The sequence below is a fragment of the Mus caroli genome, chromosome 1 (genome assembly GCF_900094665.2).
Source record: "Mus caroli chromosome 1, CAROLI_EIJ_v1.1, whole genome shotgun sequence".
In the NCBI taxonomy this organism is placed as follows: Eukaryota; Metazoa; Chordata; class Mammalia; order Rodentia; family Muridae; genus Mus; species Mus caroli.
The window spans coordinates 79,201,587-79,223,628 of record NC_034570.1 but is presented as its reverse complement, the minus strand read 5'-3'; the positions used below and the strand labels follow the sequence as shown (position 1 = coordinate 79,223,628).

Here is a 22,042-nt window from a genome sequence, read left to right as displayed (position 1 = left end):
CCTTGAGAGTCAAACACCAGCGTTGAATCTAGACTCTTACCTCCTAGAAGCTGTGACTTGAACAAAGCACCTCACCTTTCTTTGCCTTGGTTCCATTACCCATCTAAGCCAGTAAAAATAAAATGTACTGATTAGTAAGCTGTACTGGTTATCCTTAAGATAATATACTACACAGGAAAAAAGAAACAAAATACTAAAGGGGACCTTAGTACCAGTTGATGAGGAGACAGTGGACCTGACAGAAGTAATATCCAAGTTAAATTAAACTAATAATGTTTGTGCACATGTAAGAAAATGTCTTTATTACCACAAACACTCACTGAAATATTTGGAGGTAATGGCTTATGCAATTTACTCACATGCATTTAAGGGAGAAAACTGTATTACATGCATGCATAAAGAAAGGTAGACAGATCAGAGACAGAATAAATGTTAACCACAGGAGAATCTAAATGCAATGTGCACTTTGAGCATTTATGCTAGAGAAAGGAACATTTATGTTTGCACATGAATGCTCACAGCAGCTTTATCCAAACAGCCAAAAAAGCAGAACAATCTTTCCACAGAACGATCAGGCATGCTGCAGAATCCTACTTGGCAATAAAAAAAGGTACAAACAATACACACAACAACCAGAACAAAGCTTAAGGGAATGATACCAGGAGAAAGAAATCTCACAAGTGATGTACTATGTGACTCCATTATGCAGTCCCCCTGAAATGACTAAACTGCAGAGAAGAGCTGAGTGGTACCCAGGCTGGACAGGGGCAGACATGACTGAAGCTATGAAAGGGTAATATGAAGGACCTCTGTGACAGACTCTTCTACAGCTCTACTGTGGTGGTGATCATACAAACCCACAAATATACAGCTCACACGATCGCTAGTGAGTACATGTGAAACTGGAAAAACACCAATACAAAGCACCTACACGTGGCAATACAGAGAGACAGTGGCTGAGATGCCCTGGTTACAATAATATACTACAGTTACTCTAGAAAGAACTGAGTGAAGGGCAGTTGGGTGCTCGCTCTCGCTCTCTCGCTCTCTCTCATTTCTTACAACTGTGTGTGAATCAATAAATATCTCAAACTATGTGTTTAACTCAAAGAGAAAGTTTAAGAAGAAAAAAAGTAGCCAGATGTGGTGGCATATGCCTTTAATCCCAGCACTTGGGAGGCAGAAGCAGAGGGATCTCCATGAGTTCGAGGTCTGGCCTGAGTTCCAGGACAGCCAGGGTTACACAGAGAGATCCTGTCTCATAAAGCCAAAAAAAGGTTTTAAAAACTAGAAACAAAAAGTATAATAAACAATGAAAGCACTAATGGCATTACAATTAGCTTAAGAACAGGAAAAGGCTACCAATGGATATGGTACTTGTTATTCAATACCATTCTGAAGAAGCTAGCCATTGCTACATAAAAGTTGATATAAACAGCATTTCAGAATGATCAGTTATACATGGAATCTACCTAGAAAATCTAATACAATTACTAGAAAAAGCATTGCAGTTGTTCAGTGGTATCAGATACAATATATAAAAAGTGTTTTACTTATAGCCCAGAGGGAATGCTTGTAATGAAACTCTAGAAATTAATTCAAAACCTTTTAGTGGTCAATTAGACATGAAACTCAAGAAGAAGGAATACCTAAGTGTGGATACTTCGACCATTCTTAGAAGGGAGAACAAAATACCCATGGCAGGAGTTTCAGAGACAAAGTATAAAGCAGAGACTGAAGGAATGACCATCCAGAGACTGCCCCACCTACTGATCCATCCCATAAACAACCACCAAACACAGACACTATTGTGGGTACCAACAAGAGTTTGCTTTATCAGGTTGCCCCTGATAAAGCTGTCTCCTGAGAGGCTCTGCCAGTGCCTGACAAATACAGAAGTGGATGTTCACAGCCATCCATTGGGCAGAGCACAGATACCAGAGGTTGTCCCCAATGAAGGACCTAGAGAAGTACCCAAGGAGCTGAAAGGATTTTCAGCCCCCTAGGAGGAACAACAATATGAACTAACCAGTACCCCAAGAGCTCCCTGGGACTAAACCACCAACCAAAGAAAACACATAGTGGGACTCATGGCTCTAGCTGCATATGTAGCAGAGGATGGCCTAGTCGGTCGTCAATGGGAGGAGAGCCCCTTGGTCCTGTGAAGGTTCTATGCCCCAATATAGGGGACTGCCTGGACCAGGAAGGGGGAGTGGAAGGGTTGGCGAGCAGGGGGAGAGGGGGAAGGGATAGGGGTCTTCAGAGGGGAGACTAGGAAAGATAACATTTGAAATGTAAATAAAGAAAATATCTAATAAAAAAAAACTCTACAAAGAACTCCATCTGTATTTTCTGTCTCTCCTTGCACAGCTCACATGCGGTTTCCGCTGGAGATTAATACCTATCTCTAGAAAACAGTAATCTCTACAGAAGCACATCCTCACTCTTCAGTGAGTGCCAGTTTGGGGTCGCTACTTCTTCTTTACTTTGAAGTTCTCGAAAAACCAAAAAAAAAAAAAAAAAAAAAAAGAAGTTAAAGATTCTAAAAGAGATTCAAAATGGTTCCCAGTCTCTCAAGGCCTCAAACATAGTGTTCCTTGGAACACTGGTTCCAAGACCCTTGTGGTACCAAAATCCAAAAATGACCAAGTCCTTTATATTAAATGGGACTGTATCTGTGTCTATGCCCCTTAAACTATCTTTGACAGGGGAAGAGGTGGTTCAATCAGTAAAGCACTTATCCTACAAGCACAAGCAATTGAGCTCAACCCCAGAACCCAAGGAACAAAAGCAGGCATACTACCTGGCACTTGTAATCCCATCATGGGAGACACAAACACAGGATCCATCCTTGACACTCACTGAACTGCCAGACTAGCCTAGTTGGTGAGTTCCAGGCCTATAAGAGACTATCTCAAAGGAGATCGGTGGCCTCCCTGTGTATGATACCAGAGGTCGTTCTCCAGCCACCACACAAACATGCATATAAGTGTACATGCATGCACATGCGCACAAAGAGAAATATATTTAAACACACACATACTTGCATGTGAGAGAGTTATCTTTATATTCAATGTAAATTCTGTGCAAATTGTGTATTGATGACAGAGTAAGAGCCCACACCTGCTCCAGTGCAAATGTGAATGTAATGACTTTGATCTGCTGTTATTGAATCGTTACATATCGACCCCATGGATACTGAGGACAATTGTACTTTGAACAAGCTTAAGCCAGTTCTCAGAAGTGAAGATCTATGGTTTCTTCCTTAACTCTGAATCTCTACTCTTTTCTAGGAGCTTAGACTCCATTTCATCAACTCTTGAGACTCTTAACAGGGCATTCTTCCTCGGACCTCAGAAACATCTGTCTTTGTGAGACTTCTCTCTCTGACAAATTTCAGGTTCTCAGTCAATGAAAATCAGTGCATAGCAGAACCACATTTACGCCAACCATTCCTCATCATGAGTCTCTCACATTAGCCCCAGTTTCAAACTATAGAGCTTCTAAACCACTACCACCTAGACCCACCAGGAGCTACCCTGTCTGCAGGAACAAGGAGAGTGCTAGGACTGTACAGTTGAATGTCTCCCAAGGAGCCTTGTGTCATTAGGAAATGGCCTAGGAAAGGGTCTTATGTCACTGGTGATGAGCCCTGGAAGGGGGTAATGGAATCCTAGCCTCTTTCTGCTTCTTTCCTTTGCTCTCTGGTCATGGCATATGCAATTTAGTTTGCCACGTACTCCCATCACCATGTGACCTCACCACAGGCCCAAAGCAACAGAGCTATATAGTTCATCACAGACTGGATCTCCAAAACTATAAGGCAAAATAGGTTAATCATCTCAGATACTGTGTTACAGTAACAGCTGAAGTCCTAACCCTGAAGCTTCTCAGCACGTAACTTTATTTGGTTTCTGAAGAAATAATTAGTTAAAATGACATCATATAAGAGTGGGGGCATACCAAATGACTGTTGTCTTTATAAAAAGGAAAATTTTGAACACAGACACACTTGCAGAGATAACATCACATGAAGATTAAGGCAAACATCAAAATGGTGTGTCTAAAAGCCAAAGAATGCCTGAGATTGCCAGCAACCTCCTGAAGCTGGGAGAGGGCTAGATGGAACAGTTTCTTCACAGCCTTCATGAATCAATTCTGCCAACACCTGGATGTCAGGCTTCTGGCTTCCAGACTTTTGAGCAATACATTTCTGTTGTGTAAGCCATTCAGTGGTACACTGGACTCTCCAAATCCAAAAGTTTGACCTTGGTGGATTTAACCAATACAGATAAAAAGAACCAAGAAAAAAATGCTGAATATGCATACACTTTTTCCTTGTCATTATTCCCTAAATAATACAAGAGATACTATAACTAACCTAGAAGTGATTTCAAAAGGATATTCACAGGTCACATGAAAATACAGTGTTCCATATAAGGTACCTAAACATCAGCACAATCTTCTAGGCTCTTGGAGCTACAGAAACAAAAGGCTGGAGAGGTGGCTCAGCAGCTAAGAACACTTGTTGCTCTTAAAGAGGACCTGAGTTTAGTTCCCAGCACCCACAAACTAGCTCACAACCATCTATAATGCCAGGTCTAGAGGACCCATCACCCTCTTTGACCTCTATGGACACAAAGCACGCACATGGTGAACATACATAAACACAAGCACAAGTGCTCTTTTGTACCATGCGCACACACACACTAATCTAAAATGGAAAAGAAGCTGACAGACAATTATACTTTGTTATATTGTATTCCACTAGACCAGCAAATTAATTTATTACCATAACCAGGTTCAGAAAATCTAGTGAAAACCTCTCTTTCAACAACTTTTCCAAAAAAGACAAGAAAGTCTAAATAAATAGAAAAAAAAAGTACATAGCAGGGCCTCATTATTAAAAACAGATCAAAGTCTAAATAGAATAACAACTACTTTTAAATTAGTTTTCAAATAACCTCACCAATGGTCACGATGCTTACACACACAGTAAAGAGACAAATGCAGACTTTTTATGTGTGCTAAAGGTTATGCCTCAACAGATAAAGGATTTCTTAATTCATGATTATAAACAATGACCAGCTATACAAGTGAAGGAAATGATTTCCATCCTCAAGCTACTCCCCTACTTCCCACCAAACCTGATAGTGACCAGGAAGAAAAGCAACAGATTTAATATCAAAAGACTAAAATAGTATTGAATACATAGTCTATCTTAAACACATGCAATGTCAAATATCCAGTTTGCTGTGTTAAAACTATTCCAATGCACAGAAGATGAAAAACTTGGGTCTGGGAAGATATTCTATCAGTAAAGTATCTGTCGTGTAAGCATGAGGACCTGAGTTCCAATCCCTAAGACCCATGTGAGGAACAAAAAAAGGTTGGGTCCAGATGCATGCACTTTAACCCCACTGGGGTGGCAGAGATGGAAGGATCATAAAGGACAGTGGAAGACCTCAAGCCTCCAAAGACCTGATGGGGGAGAAGAACATATGGCTCTGCAACAAAGAGCACTGGCTGCTCTTCTGAAGGACCTTGGTTCAACTCCCAGGACCCATATGGTGGCTCACAACTACCTATAACTCCAGTTACAGAGGATCTGACACCCTTTAAGCCTCCACAGGCACTGTACACACCTGCTGCACAGATAAACACTCAGGCAAACACACACACATATATATATAATAAAAATGATAAATAAATCTCTTAAATGCATATCTATCAAAAACAGTAAAAACCGTGCTTATGGTACAATTTAGTAGCATTCTCACTAAAGTTAAAGTGTAATTTCAATTGTTTGTCTTGTTTTTCAAGAACTGTCTGCTCTTCCAGATCTGCTTTTAATTTCCAGCAGCTATATGGTGGCTCACAACTATCTGTAGCTAGGATTCTTAAGAGCACTGCACACACATGGTACATATATATATATATATATATATATATATATATATATATATATATATATATATATATGGAAAACAATCACACACATAAATTTTGTTAATTGTTAATGAAAAAATAGAACTTGGCAGTGGTGGTGCATACCTTTAATCCCAGTGCTCGGGAGGCAGAGGCAGACAGATCTCTGAGTTCAAGGCCAGCCTGGTCTACAGAGTAAATTCCAGGACAGCCAAGGCTACATAGAGAAACCCTGTCTTGAAAAACAAAAACAAAACAGCTACCCAATGACTCTACAGTTGAAGCTGTATCCAAGATAGTGGGATACTCTTGGGGATAGTAAATTAACTGCTAAGATAATCAATAAATGAATCAGCATAAGGTATGCTGACTTCTTTGGAAGGAATTTTATGAACTCAAGATTTAAGACTTCTCATACAATAAACAATTCAATCACAAGCTCTAATAAAGTAACTAAGTAACGTAAGAAAACACTCTATCAATCAATCAATAACCGCGAATTAATTATGTGCAAGATTGTACTAAGTAATGAAGGCAGATTTTAAAAGATGTCTGCCCTGGACCAGACTCATACAGTAGCTAAAGACATACAAAAGGCTGTTTTAAAGCGAGACCCAAAAAAAAAAAAAAAAAAAAAAAAAACCACTTCTGCAATTCAATCCAACTCTTTTGTTATCTGCTTTCACACCCAATTCAGCCAAACACGTGCCTAGTGTGCCAAGCCCATGCAGAGCAATACCCAGTCCCTTTGCCCCTCCTGCCCACCCATACACTACATACCCACAGACGCTTCCCTCACATTAGAGGCCTGCAAGATTCCAATCTTCCAAAGCTCATCCCAAATGCTTCCTGTGTCTTTGGAAATCTGTTATGAACAGCACGGTCCCGCATGCTATGCTCTGTAATGGTAATCTTCCCTATTCATCTCCTGTTTTAGTTCTATATTTGTCTGTCTTGCTTGAATCAAGTTATATGGTTAGAAAAAAACTAAATTTAAATTTGAACCATTAGCTATCTGACCTTAACTAAAACAAACTCCCAAGTTTCTTAAGTTTCAGCTCCTGAATATACAAAATAAGGAGGTCATCACCTACTGGGTGTTCTTTATTGAATTGATAGGGGTGTGGGTTCAGAAGAGGAAATGTAAAGAAAGACACTAGGGGTAGAAGTGCCTCAGAACAACAAACAACAAAGGACGTGAAAGCTGCAGCTATTAGGGCTACACCATATTCTTAAAGAGCTAGAGGTAAAATTGAATATATTAAGAAAAGACAGAAAAATATTCAGAAGATCCAAGTAAGGCCCCTAGAGATTAAACACTATGGCGCCTGGGTCTATGAGATGGCAACAGGCTGTTACCAGCCACATCAGCCTAACAACTTGAACTTCACCCCAGGAACCATGTAAAGATAGAAAGAGAACTGATCCCACAAAGTTGTCCTCTGAGCTCTACAAACATGCTATGGCATGTGGGCACATGCACACACATACGTGTCTGAGATTAAAGATATGGTGAACATATCTTTAATAGCATGCCATAGAATAACAGGATAACTGAACTAGTAACAGATTAGATACTGAACAAGGAAAAGACTAGTGAACTCAAAGATACAGCAATGGGCAAAAACATGAATCCAAAGAAGGAAATTAACAGAGCATCTGTGAGCTGCAGAACCATGCAACATAATATATTTAATTATATTTATTTAATATGTTTAATCAAAATCTACAAGGGAGAGGAACAGGAAAGAAAAATACTGGGGAAAATGATAAATACTTTACAAATTTGATAAAAAAAATTACAAAATCAAAATTCAAGAAGTTCAATGATACCAAATACAAGGAATGTAAAGAAAACTACACTAATACATTCCACAATCAATTTGGTTAAACCAGTTTATTAAAGAGGATATCTTTAAAGCAGCCACAAAAATAAACAAAAAACAAAACAAAACAAAAACACATAGTATGTACCAGGAAACAAAAGGATCTTGGCTGCTTTCTCTCTTATCAGAAACAAGTGAGATAGAAAATAATAAATCAACATCTTTTAAGTGATTGATGGGAGAAACAAATCTAAAATTCATTACTTAACAAATGTTTTTCTAAAGCAAATAAAGTGCCTTTTTAAGACATTCAAAGGCTAAAACAATCACCAACAAGCCCCCATTAATAGAAACTTTAAAGGAAGTCCTTAAAGCAGAAATAAAATCATAATAGATGCAATTATGAGATAAGCAGAGGAATGAAGAGAAAATTAATTCAATGCATGTGTAACCATAAAGAGATTTGGCTTTTTGGCAGAGGTGGAGGTGTTGAGTCAGGGTTTCTCTGTGTAACATACATACATACATATATACATCTGATTAAGGCTGAAGAGATGGTTCAGTGGTTAAAACCCTTGCCTTACAAGCAAGCCTGGGGACATGGGTCCAGATCCCAAGAACCTATATAAACACTGGGTGAGTATGGCAGCTTGCCTGTATTTCAAGTCATGAAGGAAGACACAAGAGATGCCCAGAATAAGCCAGACTGCAAGACTAGTCACATCAATGATCTCTGGATTTCAATGAGAGATCCCACCTCAACAATAAGGCAGAAAATCTATAGAGGATGACTCCCCACACCAACCACAGGCCTCATCCAAACACGTGTCCACAAATACACACACATCCACCTATACTTACATGAAAAGGGGGGGGGATAACTGATTCTATGTTTTACACTGGATCTTAGCCAAAAGGCTGAGAAGCAATCTGATTCTGTTTTGTAAAGATGCTTACATATAATAGAAAGTGCCCTGCAGTTGACAACACATAGAATAAGGTGACCAAGAACACAAGTATACAAGTAACCTCAACAACACAGATGATTGATAAGGTCAGTAAGAGGCACAACCAAAGCTCATTCAAAAAGAAACAGCTATCATAAATACTTTCCATTAAAGAATCCAGAATTTAGTCCAACAAAAACAACCTTCCCACAAGGGCACTCCAAACCAGATAGAAACACTAATAAATACTGATAACAGGTAAGGAAAAAAAAAATACCAACTGCATACAAAGTATAACAGAAAACTGAAGGAAAGGGACTGTTTCCTAATTCATCAGGGCTTCCAAATTCATTACTGGTAAACCAAATAGAAGATTTTAAAAAACATAAACTATTTTGCCCCAACTGTGTGAATGAAGCCCAGAGATTAGTTGACGGCTTTGAGCTGAGTGATGGAAGACAGGAATGGTAGGAGCAATGCACAAGTCCACTCACTTAAACAAAGGGGCCAAAATTATGACAACAGACAGCAGAATGATGGTTGCCAAGAGCAGGTGAGAAGAGAGAGGATTGCTCTAGACCTATGCTACGCTTCATTGAAAAGTTACCCCCACTGAACTAAACACTTGTAAATGATTAGGTGTCTGTGGATGGACGCATGCACCTGGAAACCAGCAAGTCAACCTTAGGTTACCCTCAGAAGCTGTCTGCCTTGGTTTTCATTTGGGAGGGCTCGGGGGTTGCTTTGTTTTGCTTGGTTTTCTTTTGTACTAAGCTAGTCTCTCATTGGGACCTGAGGTTCATAGATCACAACAGAACACAAGGATCCTTCTGTCTCTTGAGCACAGCTATTACAAGCACATGACACCAGGTGTGCATTTTACATGGCTGCTTGGGATATGGATCTCAGGCCTTCGTGTGCTGCAAACACTTCACCAACTAAGCTAATTCCCAGCCTGACAGTAGGTTTTATATTATGTGGCTTACTACAACTTTGAAAAAACAGTTAAAAAGAAAAAAAGACACAAAAACTGGTTTCCAAGCAGTAGTACTGATTAAAATTACTTCTAATCAACTAGCCATAATGGCCTCTTTTATATTTTTGGTTAGGAGTCTAGCCCTTAAGAGTTGAGCCATCTCTTCAGTCCCAATTCTTTTTTTTCCCAAATAAAAGAAAAATGAGTACATCTTGCAAGTGGGATATGGAGACTTCTCAAACTATAATAAAGCATGAGAGGCAATGAGATGGCTCAGGAAAAAATGCATTTGTCACAAAGCCTGACCACCTGCGTTCAATCCCCAGAGACCCACCTGGTAGCAGGAGAGACCCCCACAAGCCTACACACACACACACAAATAGATATAAATTTAGTGTTTTTTAGTTAAAATTTACAAAATATAGGGAACAAGTTGAAGAACAAGGAATGAGAAAACAATACAAAGGCTAACCAGTGGTAGAAACACAAAGCATGCTATTCAGACACAAACATACTATGTCATCCCAACCCAACACACAGCCTAAGTCCCTAAGTAGAACCTTCCATAGAGGCTTCTCTTTATTCAAAGCACAAAGAAAAATTCAGCTTGCCTACAGGGTCCAGCAGAATCTGGCCCCACGCCACTGCTCCAGCCCTCTGTCCTACCAGATTGTTCCACGTGGGCCTAGCTCCCTCTCTAAAGCTGTACCTTCTGTCCCTGGTCCTCCCTAGTCACCCTGCCAGCACAGGGTCTCTGCCCTGCTATCTTCAGTAAGACTGGAGCACTTCCTTTCCTATGCATCCTGAATATCTCCATTCATATGCTGCATTTGTGACTTCCCTTAACACATCACAACTGCAGCTATATTGTCTGCTAAAGACAGAAGTCACATCTGAATTCATTCTTAACTCCACAGCCAAGCACAGCACCTGCTGAAGGACTGCTAAGGTCTTCCTACAGCTTAAGTCAAGCAGAGCATCAAAGACTGATAAGCTACACACACACACACACATACACAAACACACACACACAGGGGGGGGGGGGGGGGTCATACCATAGATAAAACATAGTAATTGGTTGCTGAGTAACCATTGTTTTTGCTGTCTCCTGACACAGTGCCTGCTACACATTAAACACTCAAAAATAAAGAATATCAGTCAAAGAGCAAAATTTCCACAAGACTCTTAAGTTTCACGTATTAAACTGTAACTCTACTTAAACTGTTGTGTTTCACATAAAAGTAAGACTGACTGCAGAAGCAAAAGACCTAGAACGGGTAAGAACATGGTGTGTTCTTAAAGAAATGGATCAGGATCAGAGTGACTTTAATTTTTTAAATAAGAACTAAACCACGTGAAAATGTTTCCCAAGCCCTAAAGAATATTATTTACAAAATTATTTCGTTCACTCATTTCCCTCCAATACATAGTTTATCTATCCTTTAGAGGCAAATCAACTATGTTCCTGAAAGTCCCATCCCCTAACCTACTACACAGCACTGAATACCTACCACATAGATTGTATTTAATCATATGTCATCTTCTTGTTTTCCCAATGGTGGAATGTGTACAACCTCGTATGTCTTTTAAAACTTATTTCAAGTGCATTAACACTACAGGTGCTTAGTACTGAAACTAAATGATACCATTTTCAATGATGAATCTCAAAAAGCTCCTGAATTTTATTCCTAAATAATTCTGCAAAGTGTTCACAGCTCTGTTTTCACGCCATCATTCTATTAAGAACAGCAATGTCTAAGATCTTCTTGGTGTCACTTGTCCAAACTCAAAAGAGGTTTTCGGTGCCACTGTTATCTTTTGAAGTGTAAATCGGAGATATATTTACACCTGGCCCTATTTAACGGAGTAAATTTTACTTGAAATCTTTCCCAAGATTAGTCAGGTCCCAGGACGTCCCTTCTGTATAAAACTGGAAGCCACAACAGCTAAGATACAATATACTGTCCACAACTCATTCCTAACTGCAAAGCTAACTCCCCGGGAAATAAATGCTCGGTTCAAAGCGTACAGACGCCGGATAAAGTCTATATCACTTTGGAAAGCTCGGGTGATCAGCAAGCGCTGCTGCTCATCACTCCCGAGGCGCCGCAAGCCTGTCAGCCTCCATCAGGACCCACGAGAGAACACGTCCCCAGGTGCCCCAAGCCTCGGGAAGTCGCGGCTTCCCAGACACCGACTCCAGTCCCGTCTCCCTCCTCTCGCACTGAACTGCACTACAAAAAGTTAGGGCCCGCGGGGCGTGAGGAGCCTGAGGCCGGGTCGGGGCCGGCGGAAGGCGACCAGAGGCGCCGGGGTCGGGCGCCCCGTGAGGCTAGGACGCACGGTCCGGGCCGCGGAGCGCGGCGCGGAGGGAAGGCCAGGCCGGACGGCCCGGGCGTGCGCAGGGGGAGGGGGCAGGAGCCTCACCGTCGCTCCCCGGAGGCCGGCGCCGCCGCAGACCCGCAGTTGCTAGGGAGAATGCGCTTCCGGGTCACGAGCGAGCATTCCGAGAGCGACGGTGGCCGGGTTGAGCCAAGAGCGAAGCGCGAGGTTAGTGGGCGGTGGAGGCGGTGGTCGCTGCAGGACCACGGGATTGAATGAGGGGCGGTGCGAGGCTCATCCCGCGTGGGCGGCTCCCGCCTTAGCGACAGCAGCCTTTCTGCCTGGGGTCCCTCTCGCGCTATCTGGATCCTAAACCCACCACCCAGCCGTTGTCACATTGCAGGTTCCACCTGACTTTTGGATGCTCTCAGCACCAACGCCAGCACCTTCCTTGTTACCAAGTCTTTATTCATCCACGCATTGGCCCATCACTCCTTCACTGGACACCTGTACAGGACTAGGTGCATTGTTGGCACGCGCAGGCTGGTAACCAAAAAGGTGACAGTGTCCAGCTAGCTCAGATGAGTGAAGGAAGCTTTAAAGCCTGTGCGAGAAAGGCTAGCCTAGGCAAAAGAAGGGAAGAGCAAAGAAACCTCAACCAAGTGGAGGGGGAGAGAAAGTGGGTCAAGCCATGGAATACCTGCAATGTGGTGTTAAGGCTGCAGGAAGGCAGCATGGCCCAATAGGCAAGTGGATCAAAAATTGAAAACATGAGGACTCTGAACCACAGAGAAGGAAACCCAGAGCGTCCAGGGAAGTATGAAAAGGAAACAAAGTTAGTGAGGAGCTGGTCACAGCTGCCAACTGTTGTGGAGATCATGTGTTCAGTGATGCCAGTAGAATAATCAAAATTCAATACTACAATGTCAAAGTGGGGAGTGGGGTGCACTTCACTGGACTTGTGAGTCTTTTCATGATTGGTTTAACTAGCTGTCTACGTGTGAAGGAGGCCGCTTCATTTTTCTCCATGTAGAGTCAAGAAAAGAAGATATGGGAAACTTCTGGATTTCTTCCTGCTTTAAGAAGCCCCACCTTGGTATAACTTCCATGTTTGCTTAAGGAATGAGCCTGCGGATTCTTATTTTATTTTATTTTTTTCTCGCTCCTCCTCAGGTCCTTCCAGAACCCTTAGCCAAACTTCCGTGTAAGCAAACCTTGCCTGTTCAAAGTGCAGAGAATAAATGGCAGAGGCTTGGGGATTCTGTGACTAGGAAGCAGGCTAGTGGAAACAGGGATGGGGAAATCCAGTAGAGACAAAGAACAAAGGATCGAAAAAAAAAAACAAATGGGGTATGGGTGGGGGGCAGAAATGGGAGGTGAGCTAAGAAAACCAAAAATAAACTCAAGAATAGAATGGCAAGGATAAAGGAAAGAGAGTCAAGGTCATTAGTGTCCAAGACCACATTTTGACTGAATATCTGGTGTGAAAGCTGAGTGCATGTACTATCATGACTCCTACGTGTAGTGGAGCTGAAGGAAGTCCACAGCACACTTTATAGTGGATGGGGGCTAAGAGCTTTGCTCCACATGCCTTTCTGATCCAAGTATAATCCTCCTAGAACAAGGGTGCCCTCAAGCTCTTCCAAAGGATTTAGAAATAATGATTTCCTGCGAGAAACTGTGAGTCTCTTCACGATTGGTTTAGCCAGCTGTCTATGAAAGTAAATCAAGGAAAAGGTTTTAAATATGTGGCTGAAGAATACAGGAACGATATAGTCAAGAGAGCTATCTTAATCTATTCTCACTGCAGAAACGAAATACCAGAGACTGAGTGGTCTGTGAGCAGAGGCTGGGAAAGCCAAAATTAAGTCACACACCCTTGTCAGTGTCTGATGTGAACCACTTCCTGACTGATCATCAGGAATCTGCTCGCCATATTCCCGAAAGACAGAAAATACAAATACGGACTCTAGAATCTATTACAAAGAGACTGTTCCATTCATGGAGACTAGATGCCCATGACTTAATCACCTGTCAATAACTCTGCCTCCCAATACTGTCTCTTTAGGTGTTGGGGAGGTGGGGAAGGACAGACATTCATTCTATAGCAAAGGCCTAGATATAATACAGCAAACCAGGACCAGTAAGTAGTGATGGTTTGATAAAAGTAAGCCATATCACTTGTTTGGTGAATAAAAGGTATAAAGCGACCTCATGATCTAGAGAAGAGAAGGCCCAAATGCATGAGTCGGTGAATTCTGTCTAGCATATACCTTAGAGTGTATTCTGAAGAAGGGTCAGGTGATTCATTAGGCTCCATTTGGTTGGGTTTCTGTTGGATGTCAGTGGTGTCCTAAGAAACGGGAAGGCCTAATTAGCTCTACCCTTCAACATGGTAAGCCTAATCTGTGTTTGGTTTCTGGGTGATTGATAGTCCATTAATGATGCAAAGTGCTTTGAGAAATGTCTCTAAAGACCCAGTATATGAACAGAAGCACAACCCCCATGCCCTGCTGGGATATGAAAAGAGCCTCCAGCTCCAGAAGCACACCAGTTTGATTTTAGGAGGCCTTGTGTCTACACCTTGGTTTTGTCTGCTGTAACAACGTACCATAAGCTGGGCACCTTAAACAACAGAAATGTACACAATTCCTGAAGTTGTGAACTCTAAGGTTAAAGTGTTGGCAGATTGTCTGGTCGGGACCGATTTCCTGTTTCCTGCCTTGTCCTGATCAGACAGGAAAAGAACCAGTTGGCTTTCTACATTCTCATAAAAATACCAATCCCATTCTTGATGTCTTCACCCTTGTGTTGCAATCACCTTCCAAAGCTCCAGTTCCTATTACCTTGGACCAGTTTTCAGAATATGAATTTGGAAGGGCATAAACCTGCAATCTGTGACCTTGCTCTTAAACCCCATTTCACTGATGAGTTAAGGATTTAGAAGGAGCTGTTGTTGTCCTAGAGCTTTCCAGGGTAGGTTAATCTTGACTATTGACCACCATTGCCTCTGCTCAGGATTCTGTGTTAATACCTACCCAGTCACAACAGCAGGCATTAAGGAGTCGTCGCTAACTGTACATTCCCTATCACCACATCTTTACACATTCTGCCATCAGCTGGTCCCAGAAGTTGTCTTTTTCCATCCCATTCAATTCCATTGGCATTAGAGACAGGGAAGAGAGCAGTTACTAAGCAACCTGGGATCAATTAAAAAAAAAAAGTGTTGCAATCTCCCAAAGATAAACCCAGGCGACAGAGGCAGCGTGTACATACACATTCGTGGGAGTAAGTGGGTGAAAGAGTGCAGCGACCAAACCAAACACCACAGGAACTCCAGGGAGATAAGGCAGGATCAGTTCATTCAGCAGCGTGACCTAACTGCTGTGTGCTAATCTCATCACACAGGAGGTAAAGGATCGGGAGAAGGGTGTGAAAGAACTGAAACCATTCCAAGAAGCAAAGTAAAGTTATGCTAGCTGGCCTGGAGGGCTCTGGGGAGACTTCAGATCATAAAGACCATATAGGTGGCCTGAGTGCATGGGCCAATGAGCTGTGGACAAGCAAGAAGGAAGTCTCAAGGTCTCACTACCTGGCCCAGCCTCTTCCCCGACGCACCTACACCCACCCAGACCACTGCTTCCAACTGGAAGCCATGCTCTGTATTCTGGTTTTGTTCTTGTTTTACTATATATAAATGCTTGTTTCTTTCTTTCTTTCTTTCTCTCTTTCTTTCTTTCTTTCTTTCTTTCTTTCTTTCTAGTATTTAGTTTCTCTTTTCCTTTTAAAATATAAATCCTACTAGAACATTTTTTTAAATCCTTGGGTCTCATTGTTTTACCATTGTGTTCTTTTTTTACCTTATAGGCCCCGTTTAAATTTTTGATCTTGCTAGAGAGATGGCTCAGCAGTTAAGAGCCTCTGCTGTTCCAGAGGACCCAAGTTCTCAGCACTTGTGGGCTGGCTCACAACGGTCTGTAGCTCCAGCACCACGTGGATCTTATGCCCTCTTCTGATCTCTATGGGTACTGCAGGCATATAGTGCTGACATACATGCAGGCAAAATACCCATCCATACACATAAGGTAAAAAGAAAATGAAGAAATAAATATGATTTCTATCTTTCTAATTATTTTAACTGTCAACTTACCATTTTTTTAAATTGTGTGTATGCACACATTCTGTGTGTGTGTGTGTGTGTGTGTGTGTGTGTGTGTGTGTGAGAGAGAGAGAGAGAGAGAGAGAGAGAGAGAGGAAAGTTTCAGGAGTTGGTTCTCGGTTCTCTCCCTCCACCTTTTTAAGACAAGAGTTCTTCTTATTTCTGAACGATGCTTCATACTCTAGCTTAGCTGGCCTGGAAGCTGGCGGATGCTCCCGTCTCACCACAGGGGTTCTAGGATGACAGATGTACACTCAGCTTTTTACACGGGTTCCCAGAATAAAGCTCGGGTGGTCTGGCTTGCACAGCAAGTACTTTCTACCCACTGAACCCAATTTTCTCCTAATTTCTTCAGTATATTGTTCCTTTTAGACAGTCTCTTATTATTAGCTTTTTAGTGTTTCTTAATGCTCCACTTTTTTTTTTCTCATTCTATGTACTATACTTTAAATGTTTTGAGCCCAGCCTGGGCTCAATGAGAACTAGTCTCAAAAGAAAGAACTTTCATTTTTATCCTCTCTAGGCATTGTGTTTTATCTCTCTCCCATCTCTGTCTTATGCATCTCTTTAGATTCTGAATGGTCTCTTTTAATCATGAGACATGCTCCAAGGGGCACCTAATAGCGGTTACACCTGAAAGAGAGAAAAATGACATGAAATCCACAAAACCCAGACTGCTAGTGGGGACTTGCAGTCTGGGGAAATGGCATCATTAAACAAGACTTTACTTTTCTTCCATACTTTGCCTCGGCCAGATCCCAGCTCCAGCTGGAGATAATTTAATATTTGAGCTACAGTCAATGGTACAGCAACACGTCACAGCCCTTACAGCAGGGGGAGCCAAACTGCTGGGTTAGATCCAGCTCCCCTAGTTGCTCACTGGGAGCCACTTACACTGTATAGTCTTGAACTAGTTACCCAATGTTTTCCTTCCCTCTAGAACAGTGGTGCTCAACGTGTGGGTCAAGACCCCTTTGGAAATTGCTGTTAGATGTGTACAATACAGTTCATTACAGTTACAAAGTAGCAAAGAAGCTAATGTTATGGTTGGGGGTCACCACAGCATGAGGAACTGTATTAAAGGATCTCAGCATTAGGAGGGTTGAGAACCACTGCTATTGAACATGGGTGATTATGGTACCACGTATAGCAAACTATAATGTTACTATAAAAGATTTAAATGACATAGTAAGTGTAAAACATTTATAATGGTGCCCAACATATAGTAAATATATACTGTTATCATTCAATAAAAAGTCATTCATTCCAAATGGTAGCCACTCTCAAGGGTGTAAAATGACTGTGTCTGATGGATGGTGGTCCCAACAACAGGGTAGCATTTATATTTCCATAGCAGGCCACATAGCCTGCCAGTCCTTTTGGGGGGGGGCACTTCTAACAAATTTAACACCAGCTGTTTTGTGATCACTTACAGAGGAAGCTTTGTGGGGCAGTGTATGTTGGGGTGGCAAAGAGGGGAAATATAAATGAAGAATTAGTTTCCCTTTCCATTCAATAATACTGTCTCTTCACTCTACACAGAAAACACCTGATCTCCTGAAGTCAACCTTTGAATGGGTTAGGGGTCAGCTGAATCAGGAAACTAAACTCACCCATTAGTGTTATCACAGCTCAGGACTATAATGGCTTAAGGATGAGGGTGCATATGTGAATTCTTAGGGTAGGGGGATATGGAATGAGCAGAGGTAGGAAATAATGATAACTTCACCCAGAGTAGCCTGGCCTCTCTAAATATCCACATCTTAGTGTGAAGAGTGGGAACATAATATAATGTGCAGGCTTGCCTTGATAAAAACGTAATGACCAAATCTTAAAATGCCTTAGTGGGGGGGGGGCGGGGCTACAAGATGGCATGATGGATTAAATAAAGCATTTTCCACCAAGCCTGACAGCCTGAGTTTAATTATCAGGATCCACATGGTAGAGAGAACCAGTTACTACAAGTTATCCTATGACAGACATGCCTGTGCAACACACACACACGTGTAATTTAATTTCTTTTTACTGAGAAAATTTTTCATAGCAAACCAAAATAGTCTGATTAAGGAGGATTTGTAGAAGTAAGTCTTCAAAAACTTAAATCTATGTACAAGAGAGAAAAATGCTGTTGAGCTAAAATATGTGTGAGGAATGAGCAAGGGATGTTTTAGTTGAGATAATTGGAGACACTGGATAAAGCTCCAGGAAGTTGGGTTCAGAGACATTACATCTGATCTCTAAATGAATCTCAAAAACGGCATCTATTAGAAACCCTGTATTAAGTTTAGAAGAAAGCCAAGAATTTTATGAACTGAGAAAATATCAAATAACACAATTACAACAATTTTAAGATTACATGTAAATGGACTAAATTCTTCTACTTAAAAAAAAACAGAATCACAGACTGGATTTAAAAACAAAATTCACATCTATGCGTCTTATAAAATATATTTCAAAAAAAAAAAAAAAAAGAAAGGAGAGAGGGGATGAGAAGTTGGCTCAGATAAGCTACGCTTATACAATAGCAAGCATTGCACGCGCTGGCTTGACTGTTGAAGCTGTCTTCATCCCAGGATTCCAGCACACCCTGGCATGCCCAGAACACACAGGGAGACCCCCTAGAGGTCAGTGTGCATGAGAGACTACCACCACCTCCCAAGGGAGAATTTCTTTTTCAGCCAAAGCCAGGGAGAGGACCAAGGACAACAGGTCACCTATCGCCCTATGGAGCAGGGAAACTGGAAGAAAAGAGCATGTCTTTTGGCCAAGGGCAGCCCTGCCCTGCGGGGTTTCAACAGAAGAACCAACAAGGGAAGGGTGCTGTTGGAGCATGTTGGCATCGGTTCCCCCACAATGCTTCATTCATGAGCCTCAAACCCAGGCTTTGACCCAGCCCGTCCCCCCCCCCCCCCAGGAATCACCAGCAAGTCCCCACACCTCATGCCTTGCTTCAGCTTCCTCCAATGCAGAAAGCGATGGGCAGAGACTTCCCCAAAGAACATCCTGGGAAATGAGAGCTCTCTCCCAAAATGACCACCACTATTTTAGTAACAATTATGCCATTGTAAAAAATATTAATTATGGTTTTGAAAACAAAGATATCCTTAGTTAAGATGATATCAAGACTCAGAAATGTTCACCCTCTGTTAGATTGCAATACAATGAGAATACTGGGATACCATGTGCTCAAAAGTGACAAGATGTGAGTGGAAGAAACGTTCTGGAAGGGAGCACCCGGGTTGCAAGGCTTCAGTGTATGCCTCCATATTTGAAAAACAAAAAATGATACCAGGCTCACAGTTAAAGCTATGTTTGAGAAATGTTTGCAGCTTTAACTACTATAGTAACAAGAAAGATGGAAACAATGAGATCTACAACTCAGCTTTTCTAAAAGATGCAAGTTTAAAAAAAGAGTAATAACTATAAAATCAAACAGAAAGAAAGAATACTTAACACGCAAAATAAGATTTAAAACTTCGTTACAGGGAGTGGAGTGGCACATGCCTTTAATCCTTGCACTTGAGAAACAGAGGCAGGTGGGAGTTCGAGACCAGCCTGGTCTACATAGTGAGTTCCAGGACAGCCAGGGCTATGTAGTAAGACCTTGTCTCAAACACATACACACACACACACTCACACACACACACCCCACTTCATTACAGAGAGTTCCTTCTGCCTAGTGCACTCCCTGTGAGTCGCTATGACATTCAGCTGGGTCTGCCAGCCCATCAGTCTGCAACTTTTCCTTTCCCCACCCCCTGTGTCTTTCAGATGCTGACCAAAGCCCAAGTATGCTTTTCATGGTACTTTAGGCTTTCTCTCTCTCTCTCTCTCTCTCTCTCTCTCTCTCTCTCTCTCTCTCTCTCTCTCTCTCTCTCTCTCTCTCTCTCTGAAGCTCCCCTCCCCACCATGTGGCTGATGCTCAAATGGCAGGGCATTTTCCTTCAGTAGACAGGCACAGACAGATATGGTTGTAACTGGACTTTGACTACATTATTCTTTATTCCACCTCCTCCACCCCTTTTCTTCCTCCCTTTCAACCCCCTAATGCTAAATAAGAGAGAAAGGGGGAGAGGAAAGAGTTCCCTTTTCCTTCTCTACTATGTAGAAAAGGGAAAGAGATCCCTGAATAAAGTCAGGGGTTGGAAAAGGGCAACATTATCTTTAGACTACTTTCTGCTGGTTAGGGTTGAGTTCCTTGGGGCAAGTTTGATCTTCACTGTCAGGATATCTAATTTCTTCCTGTTAATGCTTTTTCTTTGTGCACGACTACTTAACAAACCACAATCAACAGTACCAACAACAACCAAACCAACAACCAACCACAACCTACCCCATCTCTCGTGGGCCCTAGCAATTATATACCCTCTGAAAAACCCCTGGAATTCCAAGTACACAATCACAGAAAGTCTGCAGCTGGCAAAATCACACGCCTGCTAGAGCACGAGGCAAATCGCAACCACTTGCTGTGGACAGTCTGAAGCAGCCCCATGTCCCCAGGACTAAATGAAAACATATTCTTATAATATGTCGGTGTTTTTTAAAGAAACCAAAATTCCAAAATTGTCACTACACATGGTAGATAATCTTGATTGACAATCTGATGGAACTTAGAATCACCTAAGGAAAACCTATAGACATGTATGTGAGAGTGTTTCAGAGATATTTGGCTAAGGTGAAAAGAGTCATCTTGAATGTGGGCAGAGCCATTCCATGGATTGCGGTCCCCATGAGAATAAGGAGGGAGGAGAAAGGGAACTGGGTCCCAGCATTCAACTCTCTCTGCTTCCTGACAATGGATGCAGTGTGAACAGACACCTCATGTCCCTGCTACCATACCTTCCCCACCATGACTGCCCTATAACCACAAGCCAAAATAAACTCTTTCCTCCCTAACCTGCTTATATCCCTGCAAAGAGAAAAGTAGCTGATATACAGACATGTACACTTGGAATACTGTTTTTGGAATTTTTTGGTTGATATACAATTTATGTATCATAAATTCATCATTTTAAGCATATGATCCAGTGCTTCTTAGACTGCGTAATAATCACCACAGTCACTGTGATAATAATAGACATGATGAAGAAAAATAGCCAGACGTGACAACATTCTCCATCACACCAGAAAGAAACCCTGTACCCACTACAGTCACTCCCCAGTCTGCCTTTCTTTGAAGCTCAAAGCAACCGCTAATCTAGTTTCTCTCTCTACAGATTTTTCTATCTTGGACTTTACTACAAATAGAATCATACATGTGGTCCCTTGGCTGGCGTTTTTCCACTTAGCAAAATTAATATTTTCAATGTTTGTTCATACTGCAGCTTGGATCTACTTCATTTATTTTTATGGCTGAATCGTGAGGATATACGCATTTTGTTTATCTATTAATCACTTTTTGGTAATTACAAACAATATACTGTGAACACTGACATACATATATTTGCATAGAAAGTTTTCAATTCTTTTGGGTATGCCCTGAGTAGTGGATTTTCTGAGTTATGTAGGTTGTATTAAATAATAACTGCATCATTTTATGTTCCTATGTATGAACATATAACTTCTGTACAAATGACAATATTTCTATTTTTGAGCTGGTACTTATTCATTGTTATTGTGTAAAAGTGCATTCTGGGTATGTATGGGCACATGAACAGAGAACAACTTTGTAGAATCGGTTCTCATCATCTCCAGACAGAGATCCTAGACTTGAACTTACTTCACCAAGCTAACATTGCAAGTGTCTTTACCCACAGAAACCGGAGGACAACTTGAGACCAGTTCTTCCCTTCCACCACGTTGGACCTTGGACTCGGGTCATCAAGTTCAACTGCAAACATGGACGACTTTCCTGCTGAGTGATTTCACCAGCCCTCGTTGTTTG

The 22,042-nt window shown here is 41.7% G+C and overlaps 1 protein-coding gene across 3 annotated transcripts in view; it reads right to left on the bottom strand.

Annotated features, from left to right (window-relative positions):
- The window catches only part of Dis3l2 (DIS3 like 3'-5' exoribonuclease 2), a 328,742-nt gene extending 316,488 nt beyond the window's left edge, over positions 1-12,254 (bottom strand). The window contains exon 1 of one of the 3 annotated variants that reach the window (XM_021163217.1): positions 12,105-12,254. The gene's annotated coding sequence lies outside the window, so the exon portion shown is untranslated. Of the gene's footprint in view, positions 1-11,188; positions 11,739-12,104 lie in introns of those variants that run through there. The other 2 variants (XM_029476858.1, XM_029476861.1) reach the window with 2 other exon arrangements.
- Between the last annotated feature and the right edge of the window lie 9,788 nt (positions 12,255-22,042).